The sequence below is a fragment of the Maylandia zebra genome, linkage group LG22 (assembly GCF_041146795.1).
Source record: "Maylandia zebra isolate NMK-2024a linkage group LG22, Mzebra_GT3a, whole genome shotgun sequence".
Taxonomy (NCBI): domain Eukaryota; kingdom Metazoa; phylum Chordata; class Actinopteri; order Cichliformes; family Cichlidae; genus Maylandia; species Maylandia zebra.
The window spans coordinates 34,176,006-34,193,082 of NC_135187.1; the positions used below are offsets into that span (position 1 = coordinate 34,176,006).

At 38.3% G+C, this 17,077-nt stretch overlaps 2 long non-coding RNA genes across 8 annotated transcripts; one reads left to right on the plus strand and one right to left on the minus strand.

Moving 5' to 3' along the window:
* The first annotated feature begins 3,962 nt into the window (after positions 1-3,962).
* Positions 3,963-8,446, plus strand: LOC143414723 (uncharacterized). 2 transcript variants are annotated; one of them, XR_013095417.1, is made up of 5 exons: positions 3,963-4,483; positions 5,557-5,649; positions 6,375-6,532; positions 6,959-7,016; positions 7,948-8,446. It is a non-coding gene; the product is annotated as an uncharacterized LOC143414723 (long non-coding RNA). The 2 variants fall into 2 exon arrangements; XR_013095418.1 differs by having other exon boundaries at positions 7,951-8,446.
* A 1,830-nt stretch (positions 8,447-10,276) lies between these two features.
* LOC143414630 (uncharacterized) lies at positions 10,277-16,039 on the minus strand. Of its 6 annotated transcripts, XR_013095283.1 has the most exons (8): positions 15,954-16,039; positions 14,799-14,879; positions 12,795-12,974; positions 12,226-12,696; positions 11,594-11,748; positions 11,234-11,342; positions 11,013-11,128; positions 10,277-10,870 (listed from the first exon to the last, which is right to left on the minus strand). It is a non-coding gene; the product is annotated as an uncharacterized LOC143414630 (long non-coding RNA). The 6 variants fall into 6 exon arrangements; XR_013095282.1 differs by lacking the exons at positions 14,799-14,879; positions 15,954-16,039 and adding an exon at positions 14,009-14,642; XR_013095285.1 differs by lacking the exons at positions 14,799-14,879; positions 15,954-16,039 and having other exon boundaries at positions 12,226-12,717; positions 12,795-13,299.
* Between the last annotated feature and the right edge of the window lie 1,038 nt (positions 16,040-17,077).

The window sequence follows — 17,077 nt, forward strand, 5'->3', positions numbered from 1 at the left end:
AAGTACCAAACATGTCTGTCTTCGGAATCCGAGCTGGGAGCTGGTTCCATAGAAGAGGGTCCTGAAAGCTGAACACTCACTCACTCTCTCTCTGAACACAAGAAAGCCTGCAGTCTGACAGCAAAGTTCTCTATTGATCTGTAATTCTGCAATTATCAGTATATTGTAATTACAATAACATTTTATGGATATCCTTAAAAGGGTTAATCCATTAATTTAATGTAAAAACCGATTATTCACTTGGTGTATCAAAAAATGTATTTTTAAACCCAGTTACTAGTTTAATAAAAGTATTTTGACTTTTGTTGAATGGATGAGAAAACATTATTACATTAATTATGGAATAAAATTACAAGAGTTTTCAAATAAACTCACATGATAAAGCCCAATATCATTTTTTCCATAGTAGGCCTTGTGTTTGTCCATATTTTTTTTTCACATGGAACTACATTTTGTTGTTTTTTTTGTAAACTACATACATACAAAATCTGATAAAATATACATGATTTCATTTTAATTTAAAACTAAAACAACTGTATTTTATTTTATTCTTGCATAAAACAGAGAAATTTTGCATATTTCAAATTTCTGTATTCTTACGTAATGGAAAATTTGTAATGTGTGTACACTTACACTGTAAAAAAATATTCCGTAGAAAAACGGAAAATGTCCTGGTAATTTTCTGCCAGTATATTTTCTGTTTTTTTACGGAAGTTTGACGGACCTTTCTGTAAATGATAAAACGGAAAATTCTGTAGATTTACAGTATACTCTCTGTACTATTTATGGACATTTCCTTCAGCTATAAAACGGAAAATTCCGTTTATTCACAGTATATTTTCTGTATCATTAACTGATATTTTCCGTTAATAGAAAAATTGAAATTTCTGTTTATATTACTATTTCCAAGCACTTCTTTTCACTGTAACTCATTAAATATAGTTCTTTATATCCTTAAACGTACATTTCTATGCAATTACAACCTAGTACACCATGTGCTCAAAAATTCATAAATTAAAACTTAAATTAATTTGTGCTTTATACACAACAACATTGGTACAGTTAATGTTAAATATTCTTTTATTCTCCTCAACTCTAAAACTATACTAAAATATAATGACAGCATCCATCTTGTCATAAAACTACTAAACAGCTGATACATGAACAAAATAACTCACAAGCTTTCAAATTTGAGCATTTTTATTTCCTTGAAATCAGGTTGCCCTCATGTAAATGTGTTTATTTACATTCATTCAAGTGGCTACCAAGTGTTTTCTTCAAACAGGACACCTGACAAACAAAAAATGTCATATTTAACGACATGTTCACATTTAATAATATCCAGAGTACCTTTTAGTTAGAATCACTGCCTTGTGGTAGTTTTGCCTCAGCCAAATGGTTAAGGTGTGGTTTACATCCATGTCTGTCCACTTATGATACAGTATACACATGTAGTCAGTTATAGCCAAACACCTTTGATTACTGAATTACATTACATTACATTCACTTCATTAATGAAGTGAATGTAATTCACATTTGTGTGAACATTTGTCTGAGATGAACTCTTTGGGCTCTTTACCTTACAATATAACATACTTGGGTCAAAATTTGTTGACTGTTTAAGTGGTGCCACATGAATACAACTGAACAGATCTAAAGAAGATGTTTCTGAACATTGGGTTTATTCGAACAGGACGGATGGATAACCACAGGACTTTTCCCCATATGATAACTACAACACATAATAAATTAAGACAGATTACTGTCCCAAACTTAAAGATAAAAGTGTATTTACTGGACTTGTTTTGTCAGTGAGGAGCAAAGTACAATTAGAAGTGCTTGTTCTGATAAAAAGTTAAACTGTAAACAGCAGCGTAGTGAATAAGGATCTGTGTCCACGAATCCTCAGCAGTGACAACACTTAAACATCATAGTTAAAAATCCTTAATGCACACCTTTTTCTCCACGGTGTTCAAATTCTCTTAGCTGTTTAAGTAGAGGAAAAATGACATATTTCATGACCATTAAATGTTAGACAAGGCTCTGAAAACGAGGTTATGGTTACAAACAAAAACCTCTGCTTGTGCGCACAGACCCTAAATCACAACAAATAAGACAATAGTAAGACAAATTACTACAAAGTCTTGTTACCGCTCTTCATATAACAGTGTGACAAAGTCCTGAATGCAGCCTGCATGTTAGTACATCAAGGTCCATCTGAGCTTTAAGTAAAATACACTCAGCTTTTCCTTGGATTTTAAGAGTTGCTCAGTTCATACAGGAACTGCAGCAGTCGGGGTTAACGTGTCGCTGTGTTGCTCCTCCGTGTCAGCCATTGAGACTAGTCGCAATTTATTCTGAGGAAAAAAAGAGAAACAACAAGACATTTTTAAAAAGTTTGTATTTTTATAATTTTTTTTTACCTAGAGCATAAACAACATAAACAAAAAAAGGATTAGGGCTGTGCGATATGACGATATATATCAGATGACGATATAAAAATGTCTATCGTTTCATATTATACACTATTCTTTGTTTTGTGGTGTTGCAAAATAAACTGTTTACGGCAATATTTTTGTCATGATTTTGATGGTCACTGTAGTGGCTATATTATTTCTTACAGTTCTCTCCTTCTCTTATACTTACAATAACCACACTATGGACGGACAAGTGACTGTTTTTACGTGTACTTTCGTTACCAACAATGACGGTAAAACCAGTGCGTGGCTCCGCCGTCCGCTTGTTTATTTTCCACATAAACCTTTCACAATAAAGCTCAAGTGTCTGTTGAGACTTTTCAAAATAAACTGAAATGATATACATTATTCTCAAACATACAATTTCAGAATATGCATCAAACAAATGACCTCAAATAAAAACATCAAGTAACTATAAATGGCGCTTACAGTCACCACGCAGATGAAGGCACAGAGAATACCAGCATGGCCAGCAAGGATGAGGCAGAACCAGCTAGCTCCAAACAGAAGGACCAGTCAAAAGAAATCGAGGACCTTATTGTTAAACGAGGGGCTACCTCTGTAGCATGGACATGGTTTGGTTATGAAAAGTCTGACACGCCCCAGAAAACTGTACTATGCAAATTATGCCACAAACTGGTCCCCACCACCACTCGAACATGACAAACCTCTTTAACCACCTACACAAGAATCACATGAAAGAGTTTCGAGAGAGTTTACGAATGAAAAGCAAAAAAGAGTTGTCAGGTGCTCAAAATAATCCTTAGGCTCAAACGTTAGAACAGGCTTTTCCTTGCAGCACGCCGTGTAATAAATTACTTATATTTGGCTAAAAGCTTGATATAGACAAGGCATATAGAGCCCCTGCACACCAGCACTGCGCTTACATTATAGTTCAATCAAGAAATAGTTATTATTGATTTATTATTGAATTTTTTTAGTAATCATTATTAGTATTTAGTCACATTAGCACAGTGGGGTGACAAAAATATTCCACATACTAGAAATGCTGCTCGGCATTTCATAAAATACATTTTCAACAAATGTTGGAGTAGAAACACAGTTACAGGGAAAATGTGTCTGTCTGTAAATATTAACTAAACATTTCTATGTGCTACAAAATAGACATAATTGTAAATGTGCTGAGGTGAAACGATACTTTCAATAATATTACCACTACAGTCTGTTAACCACCGAAATAATCTATGCTGGTCAGCTAGCTAAAAGTCTTTACTTTAGCAGCCCAAATCAGAGGCTAACATTAGCATTTGCTAGCGTCAGCCAGGAAGGTCTGAGGCTTAAACTAGGGTTAGTGTAACTTTTCCTGAAACCCTTTAAAGTGTACAGTAGAGCCAACTGTAAAACACAGGTATTGAAACAGTACTTATTAGAGTCCTAGAATAATTTCTAGGACCATGAAGTTCTCACTTTCCCAGTTATCCAGTTATCCACATCACAGCTGTGTAATACACAGAGAGACCAACACGTTCTCACTCCCAACTCGTCAAACGTGTGACGCATGGTCAGGCTCCCTCTGCTGCACTTATGGACGCGCAGGGTACCCCCCTCGCGTCGGGAATTGACGTGAAGGGTCCTCCGATTGAAGAGATTGCCGCGGAAGAGCCTGTTGTCCGTATATTTATATATTTCCGAAATCACTTTGTAGTGACGTATACTGAACACAATAAATTATATAATGTAAACAACTACCTGAAAAACAGGTAGAACAATACTTTTGTATCGTTTATTGCATTTACGGAGGGAGTGATGTATGCTGGGTAATGGCACAGCTAGCTACTGGGTGACTTTAGTCACCCGCTTCGGCTGTTATCAGTCCATACAATGGGCGTTATTAGCACAGATCAGTCCCATAGATATGGGCCATCTCCTGCTAGATTGTTCAGAAGGTTGTTCTCATCCATCCAGATGGAGGATCACTAACAGGAGCGTGGAAGACTCCAGAATCCACTCTGGCTGGAATCCGGTGGATACAGCAGTGTGTACAGGTAAGACCATTTAAACGGACAGCATTTATAGAATGACTATTAAAAGTCAGCGAGTGTCAGTAATGTTAATGTGGTTATGTTAGTAATACACCGAGTGCTAATATAACAGCTTTAAGATGCATTTGTAGATGTTATTACTGTTTTACCGTCTTTATGGTGCTAGCTTAAAGTTACGGTGTAAACGTTAGCTTATATTGGAGTAAAGCTGTTACTGGTTAAACGATGTTAGCACAGAAATATTAGCTTCTGTCATGACTGATGAAGTTACTAGTTAATAAAGTTTCCAGTAAAGTGTTTAATCGCAGCCACAGACTGACAGCAAATATCTCGATTAGCTTCAGTGCATCTGTAATAAATATGTGCAAGTTTCAGTGCTTCGTTTAAACTGTATGATACTTATACTGACCCAGGGTCAGTGTAAAATACAATCCTAGCTGTGTGAACAAAGCCTGGCTGCTTTAATCCTGCATGACAAACCTCAGGATGCAGGTTATTATTACTCTTTCCTGCTGGCACACCTGTCACACCTGAGAGTCAGCTAGAAACTTACAGTGACGTGGACATCATGCAAAGACTGCCAGACTCTGTAATACTGCAAATGATCAGTGACTCAAGTTAACACTAAACTTTAAACGGTACCTCTGTGTCTCTGTGTGCTGAACATCTAGGATTGAGTCAGGCTGCATTGACTGTGGGACTTTAATGTGTTAAAAGCAGGTTGAAGACGGCTCAGAAACATTTGAAGATTAAAACTTAGCATTATGGCTGCTGGTGGTTTGTAAAGCCTCTACTCAGCTGTATTTTTGTTACTAATTTATGTTTGTTGTTGTTTAACACAGATTTCAGAAGAGCAAATATGCTTAATAGTTTAACTAGATTTCATTTGTCAGTGTGGGACTGCTGAGTCACCCGAAGAACTCATTTCATTCATTCTCCACATGATGTTCATTTACAGAAATGTTTCACAGGAACTGATTCCTCCCAAAGGTTGAACTAGTGTGTTTCCATAGATTACCTCTGTATGAATGTACTTCTTAAATGAAGGCAAGTGTTTGTCCTTTTTTGTTCCTCAGGTACAGTACGTGATATCAAGGGCAGGCGGTCAACACTGGGGGTAGACAAGAAGCAGACGTACTTCCAAAGAGGGAGCTGCAGTGAGGTCAGAGGTCAGAATCTGAAACGGCTCAGGTTTATATTTTAGAGGTTATTAAAAATCAAAATGTATTTATAAAGAAACCTTTAAATAATAGTCATAATTATGATTATTATAAGAAATATCAAACATTTAAGTGGATTTTCTGTTACACATATTGTGTTAGCCCTGCGATAAACTGGCAGCCTGTCTTTGTCCTGTATCAGCTGGGATAGGCTTCATCCTCCTGCAACCCTGAATTGGATACATTGTATTCCAATTATGTAATCTGATCATTTACAAACTCAAGGTTTATAATCAAAATGTAAGTAATAATTATAAAATGGGAAAGCAGAAATAAGTGTGACATAAATGTAAATGTGTGAGCTGACATAGAGGACAGCTACATGTAGTCTGAAAAACCTTTGTTGTCAAGTTTGCAGGTATATCAGCACGAGACATTCTTACATAGAAGAGACGTTAAAGTCTCTGACTCAGTGAAGCATTATTGGTCCCGTCTGTTTGGATAAATATAGTAAGTTGATGTTTGTCCATTTATTGACACATTTTCTTAAGTGCTTATCCAGTTCAGGATCACAGTGGAGCTGCAGCTGGATATGTTCACTAAATAAACCTTACAAAAGTTAACAATAAACCTGCATCCATGTACGTTGTTGTCCACAGGATAAGAAAATCAAACTGGAACACTGTGGAACATGTTAATAAATGTTTGTGTGTTTATGCCTGTGTCTTTCACAGGAGGCGCTGGAAGGTTTCCCTAATAGTTCCTGGTGAATCAAAGCAGAACCATAAAGGTTGCTGGACTGCATGATGGCCTTACCCCTGAGCAGTCATCCTGTTAAAGGAGGAACCAGTTAGAAGCTGTTTTCAAAGTAGCTGAGCAGATTTCATCTCAAGTAAGCGATTAACTGTTTGTTCATCTGTTCTGCCACTTAAAGAGCATTTAAGGACGTCTTTTGAGTGTCCAGCTGAATTAATTCTACTGGCTCTCATGGTCATTTGTTATTATAGACATATTTTTCATGTTCATCCAGCTATTTAGTAAATTCTATCTATTTAGTAAAATCCGTCAGCTATAAAATGTAATATAAATATAAAAAATATCTAAATATCTCCTGTCCTTTATATTTTAATGATGTAAGTCTGTTATCGTGTTACATTAGCATTCCTCACATATCAATGAGATGCTGTACAGTACAATCCTACTGACACAGCAGAGGGATAACGACGGCTATTCAACATCGTTACACGACACATTCGAGCTGCATGACGCAGACAAAGTGACTAAATCATCTTTTTGTGGTTTATTGTCTTCAAACCAGCAGACAAAGCTGATGGCAGAAGATGTCGGAGAAGAACTTCAGGCCGTGGACTGAAAAGGTATTTTTGTCTTGTTATCAAAGACATTTGGAGTGACGGCTTCTACAAGTGGTTGTGCTAAAGTAAAGCTTACAGTCTAAGAAATCACAGTGTTGATGTTCAGCACAAAGAGAAAAGCTCACTTGTTTGAATTTATTTACAATCATAGTTTTATAAATTCTGACTGTAAACAGCTTTTACAGCTCTGATATTGTTTGACACTCGATATCAGGTGATGGGGTTTAATTTAAAGGTTTCTGTGTCCCAATGAGCCATTTACACTGACCAGTGTCAGTCTAACTGTAACACATTCATTATTTAGATTCAACAAAGAAATAACTGAATGTAAAAAATGGCAGCCCTCAGGCAGGTTTATAGAGATATATGCATGCATTATGAAATTTATGTATCCCAGATAATTGTTATTCATCTAGTCATGGCAGACCTACCCCTTCCTCCCAAGTTAACTGCAACCCAAAAGAACTAGTGGGGCTATTTACACACTCACAACCAGTGTGGGGTAAAAAGAGCCACCAAAAAGCTGTCAGCCACAGATGTGCTAGAAGAGTTAGAAACTCTACTTATGGAGAAACTTTCTAAGCCTAACAGGGGACAGGTAGTCCTGCCCAAATAACATGATATAACCCCACATACAGCCCAGCCATAAAATGAACCAAGTCATTTAATTAAAGACAGCATGGGACCAAATGCATGTAACCAGCCTGCACCAACCTGACATTTCTTCCTCCTGAATTAAATGAATGAATGGATGAAAGTTAAATGACTACAAACCTAAAGCCACTAGTTCCCACACTGGAGCTCCCTGACACTGTGTGTTAACCATATTTAGCTTGTATCAACAGTTGTAACAGGCTAAGCCACCTGAGACACTGCATTGAATTTGTTCCTGTCTTAATGGTTTCAGCTCAGATGTTCTGCTTTTTCCTTTCAGTAGATCAAAGCAGCTCGTGCTCCTTCTGCTTCCAATTTAGAAGAAGAAGAAGAAGAAGAAGAAGAAGGCGAAGGCTTCAGCAAAGTGGCGTTTATGGTCTCAGTGAACAGTCACGGTCACACACTGCATGTGGTTTTAAAAGCAACATGTCTGTTCACCACAACAATGGAGATGTGTAATATTAGTGCAGCTACGGTTTGTTCTTGAACATCAGTTCTGTTTTCTACTTTGATCACTTAGACCAAAAAAGTGTTGTTGTCAGATTCTTTCTTTTACATCTATAAACCACCTGTTCATTTTTTATTACAATTAGTTTCACATAAATGTTAGTTTTTCCTTTATGATCTTTTAATGCTTACACTACACTGTACATGTCTACATTAGAGACATTTCTGTTACCTGTTTCTGTTGACTCAGAGTTGTGAAATGTTCTTTTATTTGATGCACAATATGAAGTTCATAATTTTCTTACAAATAAAACTCTAATGACAAACATGAACAGCTGTGCTTATTTCTGAGACATGAGTTTTTGAATGTGTTCATATTTAGACAGTGTGCATCTGTCTGCTGAAACTGTAATGGTGAACCTGAGGTGATGGTCAACAGAAGGCAAATATAAAACAATATTGAAGTAATGTCTTTACGCGTGTGGACGCTGTGCACACAATCACCTTATTCACTGTAGTAAACATGCACCGCTAGCTCACGTGACTGACTGTCTCCATGGTTACATCGTATATTATTAGCTATGTAAACAGCTTCCAAAGATACCGCCATAGCTCTCTGCAGCTGTAACACTTTCACACTTTGCAAATCATTTCACGTGTTTGATAGTTATGAAGACAGAAAATGTTTTTAAGGTCATGCTAGGCGGTTGCTATGGTGGTTGCTGTGGACTTGGCTGGACCGCGTCCGATTCCTGTTATTAGCTGTCCGCCGTAGGAAGGCTGCGTTCCATTTACAAGTAGTGACAGTCTGCCGTAACTCGAACTCAAACCCGCTTTGTTCTTTAATTATAGGCCTTTTATAGCCGTTCATGACACGCACACACACACATAAAGCACTTTGCCTCACCATGAGAATGCAAGTTTACCTAACCTAACCTTAAAGTATCTGATATAGGATAGAAAAATGAAGCAACCAGAGATTTAATGATGAAGACTCTGGGTTCTGTAGGTCACGTTTTACAGTCCTGAATGACTCTTTGCATATGATTTATTGAAGAGGACTTTAGAATGCACTTTACATTTAGACTGTTGCTTACAGTTAGACTGTCAGGGTGTACATTACCTTGTACTCAAGCATCCCAGGACAGAGCCCTGCCCCACCATGAGCCTGGGTGGATACGTGGTTATAATATAAAAGGACCGATACTGAATATGAATATTTCATGAAAATTGAATTATAATACGAATTAGTAATAAGGGTTTCTCTGCGCCCTTATCTAACCCATACTCAAAGAGCTGCGGGCAGAGAGGGTGACAGGAGAGGATGGCACTGAAGAGAAGATGCTCGGTTTCTGGAGTCTCCTGGTCCTGTCAGTATTAGTAGGATGCATCTGCTGTGTCTTCTCGTGGATGCTCACCTACCTTGACTCGTTCCAGCCTGGTATGGATTTCCCAACACTGCGGACAGTGGCCCACGTCCGATCGTTTAATATTGATTACATATGTCTGAATTGCTAACCCTAACCCTAACCCTAGCTCAACAGACCACAATGCCCTGGACTGTCAGTATTATTACATGCTGTGAACATAAGTACCTTTGATCACAGTTTATGTTGTAAAAGAGAAGGAACATTGGAAAAAAGATCAACATTGTGATATTATTTCTTCCAAACTGACCAGAAACATGCTTGTCAGACTCTCACAGCAAAGGATCAGACTCACTGTGCATGACGGCTCAGGCCAATGATGTCTGTTAGATTGTCAGTTGTTTAGTGCTTCTGTACAGTTAGGGTCACCGTCTCTATTTCAGAATAATTAATATGCGGAAAACACTAAAAGTTGATTATCTTCCAATATTCTAGCATAATTAAAAAACTTTGACTTTGTAAGTACATATTATTAGTCCTAATGCCAGTATGAGTCTTCATAACTCCTGCCCCTGAACTTTAAAATTTACCTGATGAAAGATCATTTACAGTGGCATTCTGTCAGGATCATTCTGACTGTAAGATCACTGTATTAATCTGAATCCTTCTGAAATGTGCTGTGAATGAATGCTGATGCAACTCACTGTGGGAAAGCTGTTAATAAAATGAATCTGTGACACATGCAACACGTTCACAGAGGAAGAGGACACAAAGGGAGGACACGCAGAGGCTGTGTTGAAGTCAGAAATCCAAATCTTTAGTCAAAAACAGGCGGCGGTTACAAACAGGAAGACAAGCAGTCCATCAAACAGTCTACAGGGTCAAACATACAGAGAATTCAAACAGCAGTAAAAAATAACTGGACACTGAAAAACATAAAGCAATGTGTGACACAATAAAAGGAAGCAGCGCAGTATATTCACTGAATTATCATCAATTACAAAAGAGAAAAACGACGATTTCTAAGGATTATTTTCTTAAATGCAGTTAAGAGTGTGGCTGGTAAAGATGGAAACATACAGAATGTAAACTGTGTGAGTTTGTGAACTTTGTTAGTAACAAATGAGGTAAAAAACAAAAACAGACAAAACACAGAAAGAGGCTCTCAGTATTCATTCATAATTAGAAAGAAACGTTCTGGTCGTGGATTTTTACAGTCTTAGTTCCGCTTGCTGTCATCATTATAATCATCATGATCAATGGCGAGGTCCTGAGGTGGGCGTGGCTGTCTCTGGTGATGTCACCATGAAGGAACAGCATCTGGCACGTGTTGCTGAAACATCCCAGTACACTGGTGTAGTTTCCTCTCCAGCTGTTTGACATGTGACACTTGAACATTAAGGGGAAGAAGAAGAAACAGTGTTAGGTCAGGTGACCACATGGTTTCTAAAGTAACTGACAGGAAGTAACCAGGTCGTTAGAAATGGATGGCATGTGTTTAGAGTTACTGGAGTTGGGTAACTCTACTTACCAAAAGCAGAAGCACACAGATGAAGGATCAGATGCTGAATGTTGCAGGAACATGCTCATGTGTGGTGGTCATTCAGTGCTGCAGGTTAGACAGTCCAAGACTGATATGCTGCCCATCTGAGAGTTTGAAAACACACATGCAAAGATTTATTTTGTGTTACAGTCAAAGTTGGATGTTCATTTTTGTCCTTTAAAAATGTTTGTGTATTTGAAAGCACTAACATTTAAGGATGACTTGGATCGTCTCCTTTAAAGGGGAGACAAGTGTATCCACTGATCTACGTCACTTTACCTGGATGATGACTCCTCTCCCCCTCACTCAGAAACACTCCTAATATAACCAAGCAAATAAATAATATTGAAGATTTACTTACATCATTACAAAAACAGCAAAAACATCTCCCTTTGATTCTATTTCTCCATTCCTGCTGAACTTCAGGCAACAAATATCTCAATAAATCACAGTAAAATGTAAAGCACATGTTTTCTCTGCTTTGTCTAACCTCTGCAGAGCCTCTGTCAAGAAAAACATAACTGTAAGCATAAAACAAATATACATTCATAACACGTCACTGGACAAACCTTGGTCAGCTGATTTCCTCTGTGCAGTGCAGACGAACATCAGTCAGCAAGTCAAGGTGGTGATGGACTGGTGTCTGTTGTGACTCTGCTGGTTCTTCTGAGGAAACACCACCGTCTCTCCACACCGTCACCATCTGTGAGCACAAACTGCTGCTCTGCCAGCATGTAGGAATCACATATCACACACACAGGGGTGAAGAAACATCAGAGCTCAACTTTGGATACTTTAGATCCAAACAGATCAAAGCAGCTCTTAGTTTCAACAATCAGACAAACAATGATACCAAACTGATTCTGTATGAATACAATATGGTATTTTCAATACAGGTGTCAAATTAATTTACTAAAACTAATACAGATATATGTATATATATTTTTTTGATAAATTAGTTTGCTAAATTATAAGAATATATGTTTTTTTCATTTAACAATTGCAACTGAAAGAAATTAAATGTTGAACAAAAATATATTGTCACATTCTGAGCATGCTCAGCACGCTGACAGACTTGAAGTTGCTACAGATTTTAAGAAGTGATAATTATAGGGAAGAAACTTCTCTTTTTCATCCATTTAATCAAACATTTGATGCCTCAGCTGTCTCAGTCCTGTAGTGTTCTGCAACTACAACTAACCTGAGGCTTGGATTTGGCTGCAGGTGCCCCTGTACATCCTTCTCAACATGTGGGTACCATTTAATCCCACTTCTTCCTGAGCTTTGCTTCATCACAAGACCAAAGGTGGCATCCCGTGTCAGTCTTATCATCATCCAGAAGAAACATTTGAAGAAACATCATGGAGAAGAAACATTTACGCGCCTCCTGGTTTTGTTTTCTGATCCTGCGAAAAGACTGAGGACAACAAAGCCCAGAGAACACGAGATACACAACATCCAACATTCAGACTCAATGAAGAGCACCAGGTTGGTTCAGTTATAGTAGATATGAGCATACTTCACATTACTGGGTATGAATAATAATGAGGAGGCAAACTTTGACGATGCAGAGCATGATGTCCCATCATCAGACTGCAAACAAACATCCACCAGGCTTCTTTGTTGCCAAAATTGATGATTCTCCCATCAGGGATCAGTAGAGTGTATTAACCTGTGGTATAAGCAGCAGTCACTGAAATATTACTGTTTCAGATAAGAAATCCAGCACATAAAAGCCAGGGTGGGAGGGATCTCTGCAAACTGACTTACCTCTGCGAGTGTGAAGCTCAACAAAAATCTGACTCTCAAGTCACAGACAAATAAAAACTCCAGCTGGGAGATAGAAAACGCTGTCTGGGTCCTGCTGGATGTTGCTGGTCAGAGTCCCACATTAGCAGAGTGCTTCTTGGTCCCACTGACCCATGTGGACAGCGACTGTGGAGAACTGTTCTGGAAAACAGAGAAGAGAATTAAAATGACAAAAAGCCAAACAGGATTTCCACAAAGACTCTCTTGGAATCAGCAATCAAAAAAATCACTGGTTCATATTTCAATTAAATATGAACAGGTTCCTCAAATGTACGCAGTTCAGATCTGATTTAATTTAATTTCCTTCACACAGCACATTCGTCCAGGCTGACAGGTAAACATAGAATTAATCTCAGGTAACATGACTCATAGTAGAGATTCAGTAAGAAAGATTGCAGGCTCTAATATTATTACCACACAATCCAAGGACACACCAACAGCTCAGATTTGTAGAACTACTTAAACAAATGTCTTCTGAATATTCAATTCAGGTTCACAGTGGGAGGGGGGGGGGTGTGTTGTGGAATTTTTTAAATAAAGTCTGCAACACAGAAAGAGCTGTGATCAAGCTATTTATTACTGCGCCAACACACATCAAACATCACAGTTCAGTCATGTCAGCGCTGCCACAGAGGTCGTGCTCCTCCTCCTTTATGCATTCCAAGGAAGAGGATGTTAAACTGATCACACCACACTTCACGCGCCTCACTATGAAACCTAACGGATCAATGGTTGTGCTGTTTTGTGGCCTTATCACCACCTGTAAAGGGAGTTGTTTTCTCAAACTGCTGACGCTGAAGTAAGTTCATCTAGTTTTAGAAACTTTCCCTGAACAGTAACAGTGTCACAACTAAGCATATGCATAAGCACTTAAATACTTTAAATGAGAATAACAGAAAATTTCTATTACAGAGGCTAGAGCCTGTCCCAGTAGTCATAGGTAGAGCACACCTGGACAGGTCACCAGTCTGTCAGAGGACTAACACAGAGACAGACATCAGAGTAACAAATCTATTTAAAATTAATGTAAGTTTGCTGCAGCTGTATGTATGAACATATGTTTCTGTGTTCACAGTCCACCTCTCAGGAACCTGCAGTTGACTTTTAGTCAACTTTAAACAGACCTCACAAAAGGCTGATGTGGCTGGATCAGTAGTCTGATTTAAGTACGATACCTTTGGCCAGGGATTCATCTGGTGCATCGCTTCACTGCAGTCTTACGTATTTTCCCCACACCTGAATAAAAAATACTGATATATACAAATAACAGCTTCAGCTGATGCAGCCTGACTCAATCCTAAATGTTCAGCACACAGAGACACAGAGGTGCCGTTTAAAGTTTAGTGTTAACTTGAGTCACTGATCATTTGCAGTATTACAGAGTCTGGCAGTCTTTGCATGATGTCCACGTCACTGTAAGTTTCTAGCTGACTCTCAGGTGTGACAGGTGTGCCAGCAGGAAAGAGTAATAATAACCTGCATCCTGAGGTTTGTCATGCAGGATTAAAGGAGCCAGGCTTTGTTCACACAGCTAGGATTGTATTTTACACTGACCCTGGGTCAGTATAAGTATCATACAGTTTAAACGAAGCACTGAAACTTGCACATATTTATTACAGATGCACTGAAGCTAATCGAGATATTTGCTGTCAGTCTGTGGCTGCGATTAAACACTTTACTGGAAACTTTATTAACTAGTAACTTCATCAGTCATGACAGAAGCTAATATTTCTGTGCTAACATCGTTTAACCAGTAACAGCTTTACTCCAATATAAGCTAACGTTTACACCGTAACTTTAAGCTAGCACCATAAAGACGGTAAAACAGTAATAATATCTACAAATGCATCTTAAAGCTGTTATATTAGCACTCGGTGTATTACTAACATAACCACATTAACATTATTGACACTCGCTGACTTTTAATAGTCATTCTATAAATGCTGTCCGTTTAAATGGTCTTACCTGTACACACTGCTGTACCCACCGGATTCCAGCCAGAGTGGATTCTGGAGTCTTCCCACGCTGCTGTTAGTGATCCTCCATCTGGATGGATGATAACAACCTTCTGAACAATCTAGCAGGAGATGGCCCATATCTATGGGACTGATCTGTGCTAATAACGCCCATTGTATGGACTGATAACAGCCGAAGCGGGTGAATAAAGTCACCCAGTAGCTAGCTGTGCCATTACCCAGCATACATCACTCCCTCCGTAAATGCAATAAACGATACAAAAGTATTGTTCTACCTGTTTTTCAGGTAGTTGTTTACATTATATAATTTATTGTGTTCAGTATACGTCACTACAAAGTGATTTCGGAAATATATAAATATACGGACAACAGGCTCTTCCGCGGCAATCTCTTCAATCGGAGGACCCTTCACGTCAATTCCCGACGCGAGGGGGGTACCCTGCGCGTCCATAAGTGCAGCAGAGGGAGCCTGACCATGCGTCACACGTTTGACGAGTTGGGAGTGAGAACGTGTTGGAGAGACACAGACAGCTAACTATAATATTTATGAAAACTGGTTCAGCCACTGAAGGGCAAAACTGGTGGTATCACAGTAAAGATTATTTTAACATTAACTAAAATGGGAAGCTTCTTTTGTTAAACCTAAATAACAATTATTTTAAAAACTGAGTCAGCAAAATATTCCTGACTTGTCTGGAGACAGCCGAAACCAGTTAACAAATAAATTAATAATAATAATGGATTGCATTTATATAGCGCTTTTCGGGACCCCTCAAAGCGCTTTACAATACCACTATTCATTCACTCTCACATTCACACACTGGTGGAGGCAGCTACAGTTGCAGCCACAGCTGCCCCGGGGCAGACTGACAGAAGCGAGGCTGCCATATTGCGCCATCGGCCCCTCTGGCCATCACCAGTAGGCGGTAGGTGAAGCGTCTTGCCCAAGAACACAACGACCGAGACTGTCCGAGCTGGGGCTCGAACCGGCAACCTTCCGATTACAAGACGAACACCCAACTCTTGAGCCACGATCGCAAAAGAATTGCGATCGTGGCATTAATTAACAATTTAGAAAGAATTAACAATTCTTTCTGAATAAAAAAATATTTTAATAAAAGGAAACATGAGTTTTAATACTTACCACAGAAATTTGAAGGCAGTTTCTCCAACTTCAGAGTCCAAAATCCAGATGAAGCCTGAAAGAAGCCTAATGGCTGCTCTTGCGCTTACTTTTCCCTCCTTTTCAGGTTCTTTTTCCCACAATGCATTGCAGTAATTGAGAAATACAGAAAAATACCTGTAAATGACTAATACGGAAAATTCCTTCACGTGTATACAGTAGATTGTACTGTATCTTTACTGAATTTTTTTTACAGTGTGTGTGGTGAGGCAGTTAGATAATATAATTGTTCGAAAGTAAGACAAGAAAGAATGTTCAATGTTAAAGAAAAAAAATGACATTCAAACTTTAGTCTTAAAAATTTTAATCTAAGGGAAAGGGGGATGTCATGTAGGTAATGATATATGGCTGTCTTAATGTGATGACTTTTAAACTGGATGTGGTGGTCCGAAGGAGGCCCGTTACATGGCTAGTTGTCAGATCGACAGCATTCAATAAAGCAAGAGAAAGACCGTGCTTTATGTCCTGATTTAATTCAGCGTGCTCTGCCTAATTCAGTAATAAGGTGGGCACACAACAGTTACTACTACTTTTACATGCATTACCATGTGGACCTACGATCAACACTGAAGTTCCTTCAACGGTAAAATTTCTTTTATTATGGATTTATTTTTGTGCTTACGGAGATAAATTTCCAATACAAATGTTATAAATGCAGCAGCTTATTGAGCTTAAATACTAACCTTCATAGGCTATTGTAAAAGCTCAAGGGATCGCTATTTATTCAAGTTTCAAATTCGCGTTTGTAAAATAGTTTAAAGTCAGAGTCCTCAAAAATTGCGCATAAATCACTGTAGGCCTACTTGTTGTTTATAAAGAGACGAATTCATGATCAAAAAACACATTACATATTACAATAATTCAATAATTAAAATACTTATGATTAGAAACTGCGAAACTAAATGAGAATTCTTATTTTTAAAAATCTGATAATTATAGGAAACTTATTCTGAATCACTCCGCGTCGCCTGCGTGACCCTGGGAGTCAAGGTGACGAGGATGACGTGTAGCGCGGCAGGTATAAAAGCAGAAGCCAACGTTCGAATTTGGTTTTCACATGAGAGTGCGAGCAGGAGGTTTGTTTA